Genomic DNA, 15418 nt, shown 5'->3' with positions numbered 1-15418 from the left:
TCTTAATACCCGTACCTTGAATCTTGACCCTTCTGGATTACCAAGCACAATCGCCTACCATTTATAAAAGATGTCATGCGATGTCATGCTGGCACCTGAATATAATTTAGAAAATATTTGATTACCACAGAGCTCAAGATATTTTTTTTTAAGTTAACTTGAATTTCTCACAAAACAATTTCATTAAATGTGAAGAAGAATCGTCCAGTAGCAGTTTTGATATTCGCATAATTATTTTGATAAAAGATCGGTTGTCCACGCTTCTTTTAAATTTCAGCCCGAAAGTTTATTTACTTTTTTCAATTGCTTTTTTCCTGCGAAATACATTCATTTTTGAATGAGACATCTAACGATAAAAACCAAAAACGTCATTCAATTATTGTAGTCGGCTCTCGCCCGGGAGGTTCTCGCAAACTTTTATTATTATTTTTTTATTTTTTTTTAGAGAGAGAGCACGGGGCACGCATCTTTTTGGCGCATGACTCGAAAAGAATGGCTTTGTTAAGGCGGACGTGGTAGTGTGATATAAAATGCGGAGTTGGATGGATTTGGCTATGCATGCATTGGGTTCACGGTCTTGAATTTTACAGTATAGATTCATTTCATGAATACATACATGGAATGAATATAAGTGTCTGGTGAACATGGGGTAATCACTTAACACATTCCGACCAAGGTGTATTTGTAACACATTTTAAAAGTTAATTTTACCATCTTACAGAAATACATGTACAAAAGGTCAATGTATGTTGAATTACTTACGGCAACAACATTGAAGAGAGGTATGGGATGGTCTTCAAAAATAATTAGAAACTTCTTCCCTCGAAGACTGATGAGGTTAAAAGGTTTCAACATGCCAGTGCACTGGCTGCAGGATGTACATCGTGTAGCCAGTGCACTCGGGTATAGATACCTGTGTAGGCCTACCTGGGAAAAATAACGATTTTTTTTTTTTTTTTTTTTTTTTTTAGGTTGAGAAATATGTAAAACTAATCGAGTTTGAACACAATATAAAACTGATGTCTCCGTGCGCTTCAACCCAAATATGTCTTATTTTCACGAAAAACTATAGGCTATACAAATGACCCTTTTTAGAAAAGGATTTCCTAAAGTTAGCGTATTTTTCATTCATCTTGTGACAGTGCTGACCTGACCCTGAACCCTACTCCATATACACTATGGGCAAGTTCCCATAAATCAAACCCTGGGAGCTGGCCCGAAAGCCCGGATTGAAATTGTATATGCTTGTTATGTAAATGCCAAATGAAAGCCAGATTACCGTTTTACGTGTACGGTCATGGTACGTGAACTTTAGGCCTGACCCTTGAAACTGAAATGCTAATGCACGTTGCTATTAGTACACCGTGCACAGTGACTTTGAGCGGGAATTCTATAACGGGTGAAGCAGTATTAGTAGTGTTCATGCGTTTTGCACACATACGAAACGGACATTTTGGTCCCAGCCAATGAAAAAGCTCTGACTTGCTAGCTCCGCCCCTAAGCTCAATCAACCACGACCCGTCAACGTCTTTAGAAATTAACAATGGACAGGATCGTGACATTTTTTTCTTGTAACAGCGGATACTCGCTGCATGATTTTTGTTTTAATTTAATGCCTCGCGGCATATGCACATGCAAAACGAATGCCCCAAAAAGATAAATTCACGAGTTATGTCTTGTGGTTGTTTTATTAGTGATTTTTTTGTTCGACTGCTTAAGCTGGTCTTGTCAGTTCAAGCTGGCGATGTGCGTTTGATTTGGGGCTTCATGAAAGCATGTGTATAAGACCGCGCTGGAGGGTTGTAGTTGTTGACTAATTAGCCAAAAGGAGAGGCCCGGCCAGGATCCTCCTGGTCAGGACACATTTATTTCCGATCATATAAAATAAATGTTTCAACGAAAATAAGTATAGAATTTCTCTAACGATGATAATTAGGAAAAATATCACGGGTTTTTTGGTTTACGTTTTTAAGATACATTTTAAAGACCACCATAAACAAACAAAATGTAGCAAAACTTGTCAGAGGTTTTATTTAATGTGCCCACATCACACAGTAGTCCAGGCATGCTCGAGCTATATATGCGGTTTGCTATTGTTCATGCTGCCGCGGCGGTGACGGATGCTGCTGCTGCTGTCGCGGTAATTGCTGCTGCTGCTGTTGTTGCTGCTGTTGCCGGTGCTGGTGCCGCCGCTGCTGCTGGCGTGGCGGCGGCTGATGCCATTGATGTTACTGCCATTGCGCGTGCATATACGGCCAATACATTTTGTGATCCGGGGGGGGGGGGTCCACCCCCAGCTCTGTCAAAATAGAAATTCATTTAAAAAATGCTAACCCCCCCCCCCTGCTCTGACACCCAAATTGTGTTTACTGGTAATAATGTCCGCCTTTTGACAAAATACGGACAGAGCAAGCTTGGTTAGGGGGTTAATTTACACTATTCTGTGATATAGTGTTAATACTCGTCGGATTTGAACAGCGCCCCGTTTGAAAGTATGGTGCTACGGCGATCAATGACGGAACCACTGCGGAACCACGGCGATCATGGCGGTGCCACTGCGGTTTATGCCGTACAAGCACCGCAGTGGCACCGCACCTCCGGTGTGACGGGGGTATGACGGGTAGGGGAAAACTATGAAAAACTACCGCCGGTGTCACTACGGTGATAGCGGTTTTGACCAAAAAATGTAGTGGCACCTTGCCTCCGGTGTGACGGGGGTATACTCTTTACACCTGCCATTGATCACCGTGAAGCTCAGAAGGATAACGTTAGTGCCGTGATGGTTGAGTAATGAGTCCGCCATTATACATGCATGCACACAGGGATATTCTGAGACACACTCAGCTCAGGTGGGACATAGTTCATAAAGACTAGTTTTGCTTTAGTTTCATAGTCTTTCTAGACCAGTGAAAAGCATCCGACATGAATTTCGGCGAGTAACGACTATACTGCGGGGATGGCTGATTTCCCCAACATTCCGTCATGCAACACATCGACTAGCCTTAGTATCATCCGTTATCCACGGAGCCAACTCCTGTATAACGTCTGATATGTCTAGACATGCAGATTAATGCAAGCCGCGCTCCAGCCAATTGGAGTCGACTTTACTAAATCGTGACCGTCATTTCATTCCCAATTAAATCAGGACTAAAACTGTGATTGATCAATTTGAATGCAGTGTTTTGTAGTACAACAACAGCCGGGCGCGCATTCGCGTAACATGATACAGAGCGCCGTCACCACCATGACATGACGCGCAACGGGTGAATGACCGAAGACCCGAAATAGAAAGAGCCCGCTGATTAGTCAAAATCTAGGAGGTCAAGAGGCGGGGTCTAGTTTAATCAGCAAATCTTAAGAATTTTAAAACACATTACCAAACGAATTAATTTTCTTCTAGTTTGGAGATCACGCCAGCCTAATTGGTCCAAAAGAGTCTATCTATCTGACTTTCTTCCCCAATTTATGGAATGGGGTGGGGGGGGGTGGGGGGGAGAGAACACTGTGTATGCCATATGTACGGGGTGTCTAAAAAGTCGGCATTTCGTGCGTATTATAGCATGCTTTATGGGCTGCTCGCAAACTGAGGTCAAACAGGGCTGTGTGCGTGACATGACGTCGTCACGGGGCTTTGTTATCTCTTGTCCAAGGTCATCTGGCCGACTGCGCGCTTTGTCTGGTTTACGTTGGGTCAATTTTGACCACAAAGGATTTGAAGATGCAAAACGCGTCTGATACCCGTCAGTTCAGTGTGTGAATGAAGTCATTCGGGATTGTTCAGACACTGTCATAATTCCTAAAGATTATCATTACTTTCATATAGTCTGTTTCGACCAGTGAAAATTAGCATCTCTCATGAATTTCTCAGCGAGTAACGACTACTGCGGGGATTGCAGATTCGCCCAACATTCCGTCATCATGCAACACATTGACAAACTGGAGTTGAGACCAGGAGACACGGTACTGGACGTGGGATGCGGTACTGGGGAAGAAACCAAGTCAATGGCAGGGAAGTCAAGAGTGTAACAGGTAAGATTCAGTTCCATTCCTCGGCTTCTGCATCGCCAGCAGCTCCAGGGAGGAGGTGTTGACGCACCTATTTTTTCCGGCTATCGTAGGTGGAATTGTGTGTTTGTTTTCTCGAGAAACTATATGCGAGCTGCTATATAGCCCATAAAGCCTCCTATGATATGCATGAAATGCCGACTTTTTAGACACCCCCTTCCCGTACGTATGGCATACGTAGTGTCCCCCCCCCCCCCCCCCACTCCCCCATTCCATAAGTTGGGGCAAAAAAGGAAGATAGATGTCCTGTACATACACTGTATGTTTACGGTGTGGCCGTTCTTTTGATAATTTAAAAATTCTTATTTCCATGTAGGTCTTGTGAATGCTCAAAGGATTATAATAAAAAGATTTACCTTTGAGGAATGTCTTGCTTAAGACTGAAAATATCCAGTCAGTTTGCTTAAATCACATCCAATGACTTCCCAACAGAGAAGCAAAAAACCAAAAATTAATTATGTGATCATTGGCATCAAAACATTACATATATAGCCTATAGAAAACAATAACAATGTCAATGAACGTTCCATGTGACCCAGGTAGGTTGATGTTAATAGAGTGGTGTTTTGTGATGGAAATAGGCATGGTTGCGGGGCATTTGTGTTTTTAACACTACTTTTCTTGTTGTTCTCAAATTGTATCGTTGGGATAATGTTAGTTTAAGGGAAAACAAGCCTCCGACAACCCAAGTGTTTTTCACCTTAGAGCAAGGAACTTGCTCTATGCTTCCACAACGTGTGATAAATATTCATGTCAGCATTGGAGGGGGGGGGGGTGCAAGTGCAAATAATTACAGTGGGGGCGTGTGTAAAATTGAAAAATCACCGCCCGTGGGAAAAAAAAACCCAGGGGAGTGGGGCCGGATATTAATCGATGCTTGGGGCGCTGTTCAAACAAAACTGTAAATACGTTTCTATGAACAAAATAACCGCATTTTAGTGCCAGTTCCGCGGGGGGGGGGGGGGGGGGGGGGGGGGGGAGGTAGGATTTTTTTTTTTTTCGGCGGGGGCAAATTCCCCCATGCGGCCATTCCTCAGCCCCTCCCCCCCCCCGCCCTCCCCCGTCCCCGGTGGCGCCGCCACTTGCGATTAGAACATTAATGAGGGCGCTTTATCTTTTCAAAATGTTTCATAGTCATAGAGTCCTGTAGTTTTAAATACGGCGTGTCCTGTGTCACCATTCTAACGGTCTTTTAAGCACACAATCCTCCAGATTAACTTCGCACACAAAAAAAACCGATCATTCCACAGGAGCTCGCATTTTCAACAGCAGTTTGAAGTTACTCCAAAAAACCGCTAATATACCACCATATCAACCAGAGTGCCTCTGTTCCCATTCCCTTTAGGTATTGACGCTTCAGAGGAAATGGTAACGTTAGCCGTTAAGACCAACTCGGCACCAAACGTAGCATACAGTCAATGGGACGCCCGAGCCGTGGGAGACAACCCAGACTGGCGAGCGAGAGGGATTCGACAAAGCTGTCTGTTTCTTCGTTCTTCACTGGTTTCCCGAGCAGACCCAAGCGCTCCGTAGCATCTCGGCGTGTCTGAAGCCGGGCGGGCAGACACTTTTTATCATCGACAACCGCGATGACCTCTTCATTTTAACCCAAGCGACTTCCTTCTTGAAAAGTCACGAGAAGTGGGGTGCTTTTGTCCAGGTACATGTATAATTAAACAGATATCCTTCCGAATTTATTTAGATCGAGCTTTTTGGGGATTATTTTTGTTGTTTGGTTTGCGTAATGATCAAGATGCATTCATATTCCGGGTCGAATCTCAGTCCAATAAAAATTGTTAACTATACAGCGTTGCTGATTTCGTCTTAACGTGGGGGGGGGGGGACCAACAGCATAGAAACAAGTACCAAGTGGTAGAACGCCACGGCGGTCGGGTCATGAAGACGGCTTACGGCACGGGCTGGTCTCGGGCTGGCCGTACCGGTACTTGGAGAGTACAGAAAACAAAAACGAGTGGGGCGTGATCTAATATGCAAACATATGCAAATGAGATGCATTCGCATCAGTGCGCAACCGGTCTTCGAATGCAAAGCTGTAATACTCGACTTACCCTGACATTAGTCAGGCAGCTTAGGCCAGCATTTGGAATGGATGTGGACATTCCGGACAAAAGCGCCTAATTTTTCATACATGCTCCTTATTGCCTTAGCTTTCAATTTTGGATAGGAACCAACTTATCCAATAACAATATGGAGGCCATCTTGGCTTTTAAAGATGGTTTCCATTGAAAACCTATTTTACCCATATCTCATCTTTTAAGCCAATAGGAGTACAGTTTTGGTGTATAAACATACATGTTTAGGGTCAAGGAATGCAACTGTACCATTTGGGATGGTATCAAATGGTTGTCCAGATACAGTATTGTTGCCATCTTATTTTTGTAGATGGCCGCTGGCATTGAAAACTACATGTGTTGCATCTTTAAGCCACTTAACATTGAAATCTTAGTGTCTTAACATTTATTTTCAGGGTCAAAGAACGCAACTGAACCATTCGGGTTAGTGCTAAATGGTTAATTTGTCCACATACATTTCGGTGACCATCTTGGATTTTAAATATGGCCGCCATTGAAAACCTATATCTACCAATATCGTTCTTCTGAGCCACTTAGGATTACAATCTTGGCGTCCAAACATCCATTTTCAGGGTCAAGGAATGCTACTCCACCAATTATGACAGTGTCAAATGGTCAGTTTGTACACTATTGTGGCCATCTTTGATTTTGAAGATGGCCGCCAGATAATAATTGCATTTACTGATATCTCAGCTACTACCCCATATCAAATCACAGTCTAGGTGTCAAAACATACATTTTCAGGGTCAACTCTTTTACAATTCTTTTATTTAGGAGAGACAAAGATGATTTTAGTTATACACACAAAATAGTCAAACTGAAGATAACATTTCTAACAGAATACCGTTGATATATACCGCAGTCACCGAAAATACTGTATGAATTATAAGTAAAACAACATTATGTGAGAATAAATGTCATCACTCACAAAAGTTTACAGTTTAAAATTGCGCGCCCTAATTCCATATTAACTAGTTCACCTCAGGCTTTGGAGGCCACAGGTAACATGGTCCAGACAGGAACCCATTACTGTTTTTGTTCATGTTCGAGTGCCTGATCCTAAAAATGATTTTCCCTATTGCTGAAACATCCCTTATCCGTCAGCAACCTGGATGTTACATCTCAAAGATTCCGTTCGAAGCCTTAGAAGCAAAACATAGCTCAGCACTTAGCCGTCCGGAACACCACTGGCCCCTTGGTCCCTTGTAGCCTTCCTGTCTACTTTAGGGTGACCCTCCATCGTATCCTGTCATTCCCCGTAACAAAATTATAAAGACATTGAACAGCCTCCGATATGGGAGCCAAACCACACACCCAAAATGAATCGTTTTGGCTCCGTGCCATTCTTCAGCAGAGTATGCGTGCCCCGTCTGGGAGAGATCAGCCCATACCATGAAACCTGACCCAGCTTTAAGCAACATGCAGGTTGACCACTGGATGCTTGAAACCCACCAACACAAGTAATTTGCACCTCCTTACTTGCATTTCCTCTTCGGATTTTATTGATAAATGACGAGTGTCGCCTCCTCCAGGGACGGCAAGCTTCGGCACAAAAGGCTGAAGTCAAGAAAAGCTTCCTCAGCCATGTCCACTCCTTCACAACATCCAGGGAAGTGGCAAGACTCCAACACTGGAAGCAACGACAGAGAGCAAACGCCCACCGATTGTCATGGTTAGACTATAACAACGGCGGAAAACCTCCCAAAAGGTGCTACATCGACATGGGTTAAATGGAAAACTATAGGCCACTTAAGAACCAGGACTAGCCGATCACAGACCCGCCTTAATCAAATGGAGCTACAAAAGTGGTTCAGCTGCATGTAGTTGTGGAGAGGCAGAGCTGTATCACATCCTGTAGTGCCAGAGATTTCTACCTGCCTAGGTTCAAAGATGGCATTGACCCACTAAACAGGACGGTATTGGGCCGATACCATCTAATTATGGGTTTGTTGTGGCAGTACCATACAGCCTAAACGGTACAAGACCAGAAGCGGGCTAATGCTTGCTCGATTGCGCCAAAACGGTTCCGTGTTGACGGTACAGACACCACAGAGACGGAATGGTCAAGTGCTTGCCCTATTAAATGGCAAACAGTAATGGTAACACCGTTCAGAGCCTGCTTCGGACAAGTGCTGGTCTTTTTAGGGCAGCAAGACGGCGCGCAGCCTGAACCGGCCATTGCAGGTCCTTACGATAAACCATGATGAAAAGACGGGAAAAGTCCTGAATCGGTCCCTTTATGGGAAACCATAATGGCAAGACGGTACACAACCTGAATGGGACCGGTTCCGGCCCTTTCAAGTCAAACCATAATGGTAAAAAGGTACATAGCCTGAATCGGGCCAGTGTTGGTCCTTTTACGGCAAACCATACGGCCGCCGTATTAAGTATCTGGACAAACTGACCATTTGGCACGATCCCAAATACATGAAGTACTAATCCAAATTGTTTTGTTTCGTTCCAGGACCCTGAAAATATATGGTAAGAATCCAAGATTTAGATCCTAAGTGGCTTAAAAATGCAATACACGTATTCTGAGATTTAGGTTTTAAAAGGCGGTCATGTTTCAAATACAAGATGGCCACAATACTGTATTTGGATAAACTAACCATTTGACACTATCCCATATGGTACAGTTGCATTCCCTGACCCTGAAAATGTATGTTTAGACACCAAAACTTTAATCCTAAGTGGCTTAGAAGATGAGATATTGGTAGATATAGGTTTTTAATGGCCGTCGTCTTTAAAATCCAAGATGGTCGCCATAATGTCATTGGATAAGTTGGTTCCTATCAACAATTGAAAGCTAAGACATTGAGGAACATGTCTGGAAAATTTGGCGCTTTTGTCCGGGATGTCCACATCCATTCATTAAGCTGCCTGACCTTACATGGCCGGGTAAAGTGTCCATCAACCAACAAACCAAGGGCGGATCCATAACACAATTTTGGAGGGGGCCAAACAAAATTTTGGTCCCCAAAAAGTGGGTCAAAAAATGACGGTGTGAGGTTCAGGGCCCGCTTAAGGGCCCCGAATTTGTGTTGGATTCTATATGCTCTGTGGTGTGATATTATGGAATTTCTTACCATTTTAACCATTTTTTTTTTAAAAGATGGTTGCTTGCCTTTATTGTGACGTCCCTTCAAAAAAAAACAAGAACAGGGGTTTTTTCGGGGGCGAGGGGCATGTCCCTCTTTGCCCCCCCCCCCCCCGTATCCGCCCTTGCAACAAACCAACCCACCAGCCACCCACCAACCAACATAAGCAGCTCAAGCCAACGGCGTGTTTCACACCGCCGTGAGCAAAATTGAAAAGCGGATGTTAGTGTTCGCTCGTACTACCCCGCCCTGCAAACATCAGACGCTGGGATACTCTGATGAATTCACGCTCTGATTGGTTGGTTTTGCGTGACCTGTGACCTGCGCGTCATCACAGTAATGACTCTGCAAGGTTTTAAACGGTCGTTAAGACCGAGTCACTACTCTTTTATTCCAGTTTAGAGATTTTTTTTTTTTTTTAAGCGTAATAATGTAGTAAATTCTGTAAAACTTATCTGTGTAGTAAATTTACAATTTCCGTCACTTGATCAGGCTCCGTTTCGAATCACGAACAGTCGGGTTCCATTATACGACGCGGACGCTCATAATTTTGTCTACATGGTCCGCTATGAAACAGTAAATCACATCTGGTATGGAATGCACGTATTTCTATGAGAAGGTTTCGGATAGCATTTGCACACATTGTCTAACTGCGGTCTTGGACAGCTGCAGCCAGATTCTTTATACATAGGTCTTAGGTCACTTCATTCACAGGATTCTGTGAAGCTCATCGATTAGCGTATCCCAGCGTCATGTTTGCAGGGCGGGGGGTACTAACGAAATGTTAGTGGTGGCCCAACGTGACTCATGGGGGCGCAATTACCAAACAAGTAAGTTTACAGTCAATTAACAAGCTGACAGGTATATAGTCCGGTTAATTTAGAATAAAACAGGAGCTGACCTAGAAGAAATTGCAATAAAAAGTATTTTAATGCTATATCACGCTAAGGAATGTCGTCATGGAGTGGAGAAGTGTTCACGTTTTCTCTACAACTTTTTCATCATACGTATACAGTCGTATGGAGAGCGTCATGTTTTCTTTTGAGTCCGTTACTCGTCAGAATATCCGTTCACATCACGTTTGAGACTTTGCGAGACACGACTGATCACAGCACACGACTTTTCTATGCCAACCAATTATTACAATATTTGGTAATTTACTCTTTCGCACAATACTATAGGATATTTTCTTGAAAAAAATATCAGGAAATTTGAGATATTTTTTACTGCCCGAATTATTTATTAGTTAAAATATATCACTTTGTGCTCAACCATTTGTTTCATGGAAAAACTTTACATAAACAGGTCTACTTGATACAAGGGCGGGAAACCAATAAAGTTAAATTTCAGGTGTCTACCGCACTAGGGCCGGAGTCTAATTTTAAAATATTAGGGAAAATATCCGAAATCTGATATTTGTGTAATCCTTTTTTTGATGCGTTAGGGTCATTGGCATAACTTATAAATAAGATATAAATCGTCCAAAAAATGAATGTATACTCGAAAAACTTTTTGAAGGCAAATTAACGGGACTAACATCTTGAAGTGAAATTTTAGCTGAATTCTGAGATGAAGAGAAAAGAAATTAGGCAGCGTGACATGTATTATCTATATAGGTAATAAACGTGCCGCAGATCAAAGTCTTGGGCCGGGGGCAGGGGTGGACCATGCCAATTATGTTTCAATAGTAATAACAAACCGAGGTCTGTTCCATCCTGAAAGAATCATTTCGTCGGGACTCAAGTATGCTTTTTTTGGAGTAATGTATTTCACTCTTGACCAGCGGCGGCGGAACACTTTTCAAACTGCACAAACCTCAGTGTTGAATTTAACACTGATATTATCTTTATCAGACCATGGGTATAACAAGTTTACACCCCTGGTCCTATATAGATACCACCATTGTTGAATTTACACCACAGTTTTTGCAGTGTAGTGCCCTGTATAAAATGAAGACTTGAATCAGTCGTCTGCTGCACTCGCATGAGGTCATGCATCCTAAGCATTAGCATATACAGACATGTAAATCAAAGTAAGTCACTAGACGAATTGTTCGAGGTCCCAAATTTTTATCTTAAAAAAATGATTAAAAAAACACCCTTCCATTCCACAGAAACAATTCGATTTTTCACATTGCTTGAATGGTTTCTATTTCAATTTGTTCAAGGTCTTAACTTAAATTGACCGGACTATTATTAAACATGCGTGGAAAGGCCTTATTTAAAGCTTCAAGCTAAAGAGGTGTACGTACAGTTCACATGCCGACCGGCCTTTTTGAGACGGACAGAACGGTAATAGAGGTGTATTGCCTTGGCTTTTGTCTTTCAGGACTACAAGTCATCACTGTTCATGTGGAACCTATCAGTTCAAGAAACGCAGAAAGTCTTCAAAGCGTGTGGCTGGGCCGAGGCTAAGTGTGAAGTGCGGAGACACGACGACGTCCTGTCTGAAATTCAGTTAAAATGTAAGCCTTTGCAATCAAAATGGATAGCTTTCGAACCACACGTATCCCTTCGAGCTTCAAGCCCAAAAACTTTACGTGGAGTGTCCACGAGAAGAATTTTATCATCACACATGTTTCTAGGTCAATAACCCCCGCATGCCTGGACATGCACAAGATATAGGTCATTCACGTCGTCCGGGATTGTTTACAATCTCTCTGAGCTCTGAGCGGCACAAGGGGTTGACACAAAGAGATCGGTGGCACTTGGGTTGGCCACTAAGATCTCCAATTACTACACAAACTGGTATTAGGCGCCATCTTGGCTTCTGTCTTTCAACACTCCTTACTCTTGAGTGGCTAGGGTCTGGCCAATGGTAGTCTACAGGCTTGTGGTGTTTTTGTGGTGTATAGTAGGGGTGAGGATTACATGGAAGCTTGGCCTAATTGGCTCACTGAAAAAAAAATATGACCATATTTGGAAAATGTGGAGAATTTTATCTGCGGCTCGATGCTCGAAGTGCAATCAACAATTTCCTTTTAATACCAGTACCAGAGAAGTGGACGAAGCCGAAGAGGCTTTAGCAGTATCAACGATATCAAACAAGGACGTTTTAGCCCAGACCTTATCACTCAAAAGGACCTTATTTTTGTCTCGCCTGAACTGTGTTCAGGAGAGAGACTATGCAATCACTTTGTCTATCTGTGTGCGTGTGTATGTGCGTCGTATATATATATGTGTATGTGGTATTTTGGTTAAAATTTCGTAAAATTGGTCTCATTTCTAAACTTGACAACCTTCATACCTTCATAAACGTAATAAACTAGCAAATGTTTCTATAAATCACTTGCTTCGTATACAGTTATGATTATACAGATAACATTTACTAATGTTGATCTGGAATCTTCAAATTTAGGCCCCCCAAATAGCACTGTTAGCAGTTGGAGCCGAATGAAGACCAAGTTTTATTGAAAATCTCGGTAACGGTCGTCAAATTCAAAATAGTACATGACGCAGCAAAAGGTTCGCCCATATGATCCGAGTATACTTGATGCTCAAAATCGTCGTTGAATTCATTTTAAAAACTTTTTAATTAGCAATTAGCAGTTAATTAAACATACATTTAAGTCGGAAAAACTCGGGCGCTATCCGATTGTCTACGCAATAAATTCGGCAAACTTGGGACATTTTCGGAAAAAGGAGAAATTCCTCCCGCTTTGGTGTCACGTGACGTATATTTGTAATACAATGTATTACCGGAGGCTACCTGACCCAAGATTCATCAGGAATAGTCAGAATATTTTGGTCTGGGAACCAGACTAGGCCAAGGTTCGCTCGTACCCCCGCCCTGCAAACAGGACGCTGGGATACTCTGATGAATTCGAGCTCTGATTGGCTGGATTTTGCGTGACTTGTGACCTGCGCGTCAATACGGTCATGACTCTGCAAGGTTTGAAACGGCTGTTAAGACTGATTCATTATACTTTTATTCCAGTTTAGAGATTTGTTTCCGTTGGAAAAGCGTAATAATATAGGAAATTCTGTAAAACTTATCGGAGTTGTAAATTCACAATTCCCGTCACTTTCTCGGGTTCCGTTTCGAATCACGTACGGTCGGATTGCATTATGCGACGCTCCAATTTTTGTCCACATGGTCCACAATGAAACAGCCTCACATCCGGATTTGCCACACACAGCGTGCGGATTTGCCACTTCGTGAAAACGCAAAACGCAGAGGTCAGTGGATTCGCCAAACTTGAAAACGATGCCAAAAGCTCTTCGCGCGATTCTACGCTCATACGCGCACAGTGAATATGTTCAATCGGCGTGGCCGCCTCGGTTTCGATCGACTAATGGTGTTACTTGCTATTACATGTACTTATTTTGTACAAATTGAACACGTTTGAGGATTGTAGTATGATGTGTACAAGTTTAAATGTCAGGATAACAGTTTATTTTAACTGGTATTGAATTTCCTTCAATGTGACCCTGGACAATATAGCTTATTTCTTATATCATTCTCATTGTAAGGGAAGTTTATATAGTAATGGTAAAGGGGTGGATCCGGGATCCAAGTTATGTAACTGTTCACATATCGGTGGCTGTAACTGTATGTATTTAACCCTAAATAAAAAAAAAATGATACAGAAAAGCTACTCTTTAATTTACCAGCACTTCTTCATTGATAAATGCAGGTACTTCTGGAGTTTACAATTAAGGAACATTTAAAAGAGATTTAAGTAAAAGCAGTTACTGCTTGATGTTATGTAGATATTTTTTTTTACATTTTGATAATTGTTATTCTTGAGATTGGCCGCCCTCACACTATCTCCACTATTAAAGCTACAAAATTAATCACGATGAATCGATTACATCTGAGACTTTTAATGCTTCAGAGATTTTAAGAGTCTAAACTCCATCGTTACTTAAAAAAAAAAATCTTCGTTCATACGATATTAAAGAGAAAGTATCTGTTTTGCCTAAATAAAACTAAGTAATAAAACTATTTCCATGTTACTTCCATACAATTTTTAGTCACATGTTTGGTTTCTGGTTTTCAGTTGTCAGCTTGTTAGACATCCACAAATAGATTATGAGTCCATAATTGCACGCTTCAAAATCTTCAGTTTCATTGTAAGGATTTAAAGAAAATCTTACCCCATTGGGCAATCTTTAAGCTGTAAGATAGCAGTCTGAAGATAGTTGCTTTTAAATATATTTGCAATGGACATTATTAAGAAATCACAGAACAGATTAATTTCACACATAAGGGACTCAAGCATTTCAACTTAAAGGGGTTTTTGTGCAAGCAATGAGCCTAAATTAGGACACAAAGAAGGTTTTGTTGGAATCGTGTCTATCGTGCACAGCATCGCCTGCAAAGACAGAGAGATAATGAGAAAGGGAAAAAGAATGGCAATTTGACTGTTTGTTATTATTCACAACATATACATTCATATTTGCTGCAAGCTATGGTTGGTAACAGGTGCTGAAGAGCTTTAGTCACTGTTTATACTCAGACTTGAAATGAAGGACAAGGGAAACAAATCATTGTGTTTATGCCACAGCCACAGAGGAGTGTTTTGTTTCGGATACCAGTGATAGGGCAAACCGGTTAAATTGTCAATTGTAATTGTTTTGTAATATTAATGGGCAACACTAGGCCCGACCAGAAAGGGCAACACCAAAGCCCCAAAGCCACAGCGGCATACATTAACAACGAACATTTTACAGACATTACAAAATGGAGTTCACATGTGACAACGGACATGATGTTATCAAACACATAACACGTGGGCAAAACCAGGCCCGACCAGAAGTGGGCAACACCAGAGGCCCTAAGCCACAGCGGCATATACACGATATACTTGGCAATAAATGAAATACATGTATGAAAATGAGATATAATGCCATTAATGAAAAATCAAACTTGAATAATACAAATTAGCTTCCCACTGATGTCACATTCAGTCAGGAAAACGCAGCCTCGGAAAAATTGAGAGCGCTACGGCAAGTATCACATTTGCCTAACAAAATAGAAAAACAAGGGATTTAACTGGTTTCATTTGCCCCATAATCTGAGGAGTTAAGTTAATGGCTGGCTGTATCCTAAAATTGTCAACATTTAATACTGTAATTAATATACATGTAGTCTCAAGACAATTGCAAGCACTATATTGGAATGAAAAATAATAAGCAAAATGCCACTTTGGAGCCCTTA

At 41.9% G+C, this 15418-nt stretch overlaps 1 pseudogene; it reads left to right on the top strand.

The window, feature by feature from the left end:
* Positions 1-3746: 3746 nt before the first annotated feature.
* On the top strand, positions 3747-14287 carry LOC119725075 (annotated as a pseudogene).
* Positions 14288-15418: the final 1131 nt, after the last annotated feature.

This window comes from Patiria miniata, unplaced genomic scaffold (genome assembly GCF_015706575.1).
Source record: "Patiria miniata isolate m_02_andy unplaced genomic scaffold, ASM1570657v1 HiC_scaffold_18, whole genome shotgun sequence".
In the NCBI taxonomy this organism is placed as follows: domain Eukaryota; kingdom Metazoa; phylum Echinodermata; class Asteroidea; order Valvatida; family Asterinidae; genus Patiria; species Patiria miniata.
This window is presented reverse-complemented; position numbering and strand designations above follow the sequence as displayed.